This window comes from Grammomys surdaster, unplaced genomic scaffold, assembly GCF_004785775.1.
Source record: "Grammomys surdaster isolate TR1022 unplaced genomic scaffold, NIH_TR_1.0 313, whole genome shotgun sequence".
Lineage (NCBI taxonomy): Eukaryota > Metazoa > Chordata > Mammalia > Rodentia > Muridae > Grammomys > Grammomys surdaster.
Window position 1 is genome coordinate 3293380 of NW_021604732.1, and position 7033 is coordinate 3300412.

Genomic DNA, 7033 nt, shown 5'->3' on the forward strand with positions numbered 1-7033 from the left:
TTCAATCTTGGGTTTGGAAAGAAGGCGCACACACACACCACACACACACAATACACACACACACACACACACACACACACACACACACACACACACACACACAGAATGTAGTTTTGTTAATAGGGAAAACACAGTGTTTATTTCACCCTGGGGTCTGCCCCTGGCGAGCTGTCATTTCCAGCAGCTTCTGCTTGTTTCCCAATCTCTTCTCACTGGAGGAAGGGCTGGATCAAACTTAATGTAGTTTTGTTAATCCAGCTTTCTCAAAGCATTGGTCTGAAAAACTCTGAAGGGGCTATAGAAATTGAACTGTGTATCTGTGAAATTCTCATATCAAATTACTTTTTAAAATAGCCATGCTAATATCTCCCATGGCATAGGAACTTTCTAAGCCAAAGTGGGACCTGCCACTGGCCCAGGGAGAAGGAAGTTAATGATGTGAGGTGGGGCCAACGGATGCTGGGACTCCTCCAGTTATTAATGATAGCAATAATGGTGATGATAAATTAAGACTATCTATTGGATTTCAGCAAAGTCCTAATTACAATGTGATCACAGTGGAGGACATTCTTCTAACAAAGCCACTGGTGTGTGTGTGTGTGTGTGTGTGTTTATGTATGAGGCTCTCTGGTTCCTGGCCTGTTGGCCACACTTCTGATCTTGCTCAATAGAAGCTGCTTCCTACCTTCTTGTCAGAGAAGATGAGTAAGCGGGCAAATTTCAGGCTTAGATGAGAAGTACCTTTTCCAGTGCCATTTTCCCCCTCTTTTTTGAGAAAGGGTTTCTCTGTGTAGACTGACTGTCCTGGAACTCACTTTGTAGACCAGGCCAGGTTGACCAGGAACTTAAGAGATCCTTCTGCCTCTGCCTCTGGAGTGTTGGGAGTAAAGGCATCACCATGCCCAGATGCCATTTTTTTTTAATTAATAAATGTACCTGAGACTTATGCATTGTGAATCTGAGAATTTTATCGTTTATTTACCCCTGGGGAGCATCTTAGTACTTCTGTAATTTACATCTGAATGGGATGCAGGGAACTTATATGCCCCGGCTTACAGATCCTCAGGGCCATGCTGAGTCACTATGCTAACTGTATTCATTCCATTTCTTCAGTGCTCCTTGTTTAGGATTAGGCATGTGCCTTACTTTGGACCTGTGCTTCCCCTGGGAATCTGTATGTCATTCAGAGCGTACCTTCCAAGTTGTTTGATTCTAGACTTTCACTGCCCTTGAACTATTTTATTACTCTTCAGCATTATGAAAAATAGGCAGAAAGGCAAAATAATTCTTGCCTCTAGACATGGAAATGAATTTTGTCTTTTGAGAGAACAAGTATTTTCCTCTGTGAAGGAAATTTGTGCTGGATCTATTTCCATGATCATTTCAATATTCTTTAACTCTATGTAAATGAGACGTCTTTGCCTTCTTCTCTGAACTGGTTCTTTCTCCTGCTTACTCTGTGTACACATCATAAGCTGAAAGCCCTTTGATATGTGACTTTATATATCTGTGAGTCATAGCTTTATATTTTGGGGGAGGAAGTTACTCATCAATAATCTCAGCTTCATATTTTGGATATGTCTAAGAATCACAAGTCATACTTTTATTTTTTTTAGTGGACACTATAAACACAGTTGTCTTCATGCATCAGGAGCATATTCAAGAACCATCTTTAAAAGGCATTCATGTGTGTGCACATGCACCCATGTGAGCATACCATGGTGCTTCCTATACGGAGGAGAGAGGATCGCTTTCAGGAGTCGTTTGCTTCCCTCCTTTCACCGTGTGGGTTACAAGGATATAGTGCAGGCTTGGCAGCAAGTGCCTTTACCCACTGAGCCACCTATAACTTAATATCTATCTTTAAACCTGGTTAATTGTAGAATGCATGTGCTTTCTGGCTTACAGTGGGGTTGTACCCTGACAAACCCAGCATGAGCTGAAAATATTTTAGTCCCTACATCCCACCACGCCTCCTAGCCTAATAAAGACAGCACTGCATGATGCTGGCGGTGTCCCCTTGACCACCTGGGCAGACTTATCATCGTGCTGAGTACCATGACAGCTAGCCTAGGAAGAAATAAAAATTCAAAAATTGAAGTTTGATTTTTTTACTGAATGCACACCATAGCTTTTGGTCTCTGGCAAAGTGGGAAAACATCATAAGTTGGGGTCATCTCCATTTAATTTGTTTCAGTAGGATATTTGGCATCTGTCTGGATTACCTTGTCTTGCTGCTATGACAGCACACTGGACAGCAGCAACTTAAGGAAGGAAAGGTTCATTTTCACTTATAGCTCAATGGTACAGGTCCTTGGTAGCAGGGAGCTTGAAGCCGCAGGTCATCTTGGGCCAGGTCAGGGAGCAGAGCAACACAGGTGCAAACTCAGCTTGCTTTCTTCCTCTTTCTCATTCATCCCAGGGTCCCAGCCTATGGAACAGGGCCACCTACACTTAAGGTGACTATTGCACCTCAATGAATCTAAGTGATCCCTCTCAGGTAGGCCAGGAGGTTTGTCTCCTAGATGACTCTTGATGCCATCAGATTGAGAGTCGAGGTTAACTGTCATGATATCTGTGTGTAAATGGAAATGACTGACCATACACAGAGTTAAGTATACAAATAGCTAAAAATTATTAAAAAGGATTATTGAATTCTAACTAAAACCTGAGGCATGGGAAGCTCTGAATGTACAGCCTACTTTCTTGTTATTACAAGCGGACATTAGTAGGAATACGAGGTTGTTGAGTGCAGAGCTTACATCTGAGTGATTCTTTCTTATTACACAGGCCTGGTCAGAATGAGAAAAATAAACTCTCCCACAGAGATTAAGAGTTACTGAGTGCCATATCCATGCATCATTAAAGTAGAAATTCACTTAAACTTCCTTTCTGTTGCTATAGAAACAGTTTTAAGAGACATAGTATATAGAAACAATACTCCTATTGCAAGGAGGTATGTTGTCTTATTTTGGTAAGTAAATCCACTTATGAAAATATAGATAGGGACATTGAGAGAAGATTCTACTACTTTCCCAACAGAAGTTTCCCTCTTATCTACAAGGGTCTGTGCCTGTGGGAGAGAAAATAGCTGCCATCCATTGGCTAAATGAGTTGGCTTGGGACTGATTGAGTGACTCTACTCAGTAAATGATGTTAGTGGAGGGATCAAGTGAACAGATGAGTGGGGAAAATAGTTAGGTACCTGCATCCTAGGACCCAGTGAGTTTGAATCAGATGCCTAGGTAGGAGAGCAATTTGAATGTATATAGTCCTTCTTCTTGAAGGACATAAAAGAACAGAAGGTCAATTCCTGGCTCATGTGTGGGGTGTTAGCTGTGGTAGGTAGATTTTTAATATCCTGCTGTCTTGACAATGCATGTCAATTTGGTTTGGTGCTAATTCTCTTTGTTCTCAGGGTGGGGTTAGAGGCAAAGACAAATAATCCAAGCTCATTTCAGTGGCAGCTTCAAAAGATCATTGAAAACAAAGCTGGGAATTTGAAGGTACTAGGTGATATTTTTTTTTCCACCCAAAGTAAAATGAGAAAGGATTTTGTAGTATTTGATGGTTTGCATGTGTTTCATCCCAACAGTGGGGATAATTACTGTGAGAAATGGTGAAGAGAATGTGGGATTTAGAACAAAACCATCTAAGTTAGAGTCCCTGTTCCTCTATTTTATAGCTGTGCTGTCTTATGCAAAACTGTGAGTTTCCCTTTTTCAAGTGTACAGGCAAAGCGTGCTGATGATTATAATGACACTGATGATTATAATGACACTGATGATGTAATGACACTGATGATGTAATGACACTGATGATGTAATGCTACCAGCACTGGGGGGACGTGTGGTGCGAAGGCACACTCTGCTATCAATAGACTTGCCTCGGATCGCCAAACCTCTCTGTGGCTTACCATTAATCTTATTTGAATTTTTTAAAAAATATTTTATGCAACTATTTGTCTGTGATACGACCAAAGAGACCAGGTGAGGACATCAGTTCCCCTGTGACAGTTACAGAGGGTTGTGAGCCATCATGTAGGTTCTGGGAGTAGAACCCAGGTACCCTGTAAGAGCAGACTATGCTCTTAACCACTGAGCCATCTCTCTAGTCCCTGTTTGATTTTTTAATTTTTCTACTTCTTCGTGTGTGTGTGTGTGTGCGTGTGTGTGTGTGTGTGTGTATGTGTGTGTGTATACATGTGAAGATCATAGGCCAACTTTGGGTATCATTCTTCAGTGTTCTCCACCTTGATTTTGACAGGGTCTCTCACTTGGTTTGGAACTTGTCAACTTAGGCTAGCCAGCAAGGCCCAGGGATCTACCCATTTCCATCTTCCCAGCACTGCAATTATACTTGAGATCTCTCATCTTGTTTTATTATGGGCTGTGGAGAGCAAACTGGGTCCCCATGCTCACAAGGCAAGAACTTCATTGACTGAGCTCTCTCTTCAGCCTCTTGTTAAGTCAGTCTTCAGCTCTCATTTGTATTATGAAATGAGATAGCATTATAATACAATGTTTTCTATAGTACTTTAGCTGGGATATAGGAAAGCTTTTAATTTCGTCAGATTCCTCTCATAACAATCTATAAACCCCTTAATAGTTCAAATAGCTTTAAAGGTAATTTCCAAGGAAAATAATCATGACAATTTTATTATTATTATTTTTTGTTTTTTTTTTCGAGACAGGGTTTCTCTGTGTAGCCCTAGCTGTCCTGGAACTCACTCTGTAGACCAGGCTGGCCTCGAACTCAGAAATCTGCCTGCCTTTGCCTCCCAAGTGCCATGACAATTATTAATAGTAGTTTTGTCTGATTACTGCATCCATCCATCCATCCATCCATCCATGTATGTATATATGTATACATACATATATATATATATGTGTACATGTGTATGTATTTATCCATGTATCTATATATCTTTGTATGCATCTATCATCTATCATCTATGTATGTATTTATGTACCTATGTATGCATATATGTATATGTATGTAAATATGTATACATCTATTTATCATCTACCTATGTTTCTATATTTATCTATGTATCTATATTATCTATGTATGTATCTATGTATGTATCTATGTATGTATCTATCTATGTATCTATGTATCTATGTATCTATCTATCCATCTATCTATGAGATAGGGCCTTTCAGTGTTGCATAATCTGAGTTTGATGTACCTGGCTCTGCAGTGTGTATTCAGAATTTCATTTTCTTTTCCTACTGCATTGTTAGGACCTTCATAAGAAGGCTCCATGTCAGTAGTGACAGTAGTATCTCTGCTTGTTCCTGATTCTATGGGAAGCATCTTGAGTGTCTCACCATTATGTGTATGTGTTGCTTGTGTCCAGTGTATGTTTAAAGTCACATTAAGAAAACTTCTTTTGATTCTTAGAAAAAAACAAGAGTTTGTAGTTTGATTTCTTTATTGTTGTCAGTAGACATGTCAGTTCTCAGATATTCAAAACTGGAGCCACTTTCCTATTCTCCTTGGACTCATAAAACCAGGCCTGGGGGGCAGCCGGGAAGTTGGGTTCAATCTTAAGCAACCACAATGCTTTTCTTGTGTAGATTCTGCTGGGTTAGGCCAACTACAGGAACTTTAGTTGAATTGATTAATTGAACCACCGGAAAATAAATGCTAATTGTTTGAACTTTCAAACCAAGTCCAGATATTATTTTTTAATAAAATATGAAAAAAAATCAAAGAAAAAGTCCTTCTCTTTCTTCAAAATTCCCTAGGATATTTGTTCAGAAGAAGTGTCCATACTATATATTCTTAAAGACTGTTGAAATGGAACAAACCAAGAACTTCAAATGTCACAAAATTCAATCTGCTGGAGACAGATGCTCATTCACGCACAAGTCACTCATAAAGGCGGGCAGAGACACTCTGGCTAGGATGGCTGAGTTCTAGAAATGTCAGGGCAAATTTACCTCCTTCTGTTGATTTTGCAGTCTCTTGAAGGACTTTACCCTACTGATATTCGAGGACTTAAGCAGGCTATGAAACTCTGTTGACCTGATGCAGTGAATCAGTTTAAGCCAGTATTTATTATTTGAAGAAGGAAAACATAGCACAGGCATATTTAGGCTTTCCATCTGTAATTGCTCCATCATTGCTTTCAAGCAAGTGCCAGTAGTTGCTTTGTCTTTGAAGGTATTTTCTCTTGGAAGAGTTGTGAAGAAGGCAACAACTGTCTTTACTATGTGTTTAAATTGGGGTTCTCTAGGATAACAGAACTTATAGAATGAATCTCTCTGTATATGTAGAAAGGGGCTCTATTAGGATTGCTCATAGGCTATGGTTCAGCTAATCCAACAATGGCTGGATATGAATACAAAGTCCAAGAATCCAGGAATTGCTTAATCCACGAGTCTGAATGTCTTAGCTGGCCTTCATAGCTGTTGAAATCCTGAAGGAGTAGCCCTAATGCCAGTGAAGGAATGGATATGCTAGCAAGGCCAGGAAAAAGCAGGCAATGAGCAAAAGCTTCCGTCTTCCAGGTCCTTATATGGTCTTCCAGTAGAAAGTGTGGCTCAGATTAAAGATAGATTTTTCTCAGTTCAAATGATCTGGACTAAAGTTGTGTCTTTCTCAAGCACTTCTGCATTAGAAGTGGAGTTTCCTACTTCAAATTAAGCAAAAACCCCTCACAGGTTTATCCTCCACACAGGTTTATCCTCCATTTTTGAGTTTTAGTAAATTCCAGATGCAGTCGAGCTGACAACCAAGAATAGCCTTAACACTACTACATAATTTTTTATCTCTGGTAGCTTTCTCATGACTTTGATTTAAAAAAAAAATGTTATTTTTGGATATATATATATGAGAAAGCAGTACCTGCCAAGGCCAGAAGAAGGCATTAGATCCCTTGAAGGTGCAGTTACAGTCAGTTGTGACCACTCCAATGTGGGTGCTAGAAACTGATTCTACTATTCTTAACTGATAAACCACCCCTCTCTCTCTCTCTCTCTCTCTCTCTCTCTCTCTCTCTCTCTCTCTCTCTCTCTCTCTCTCT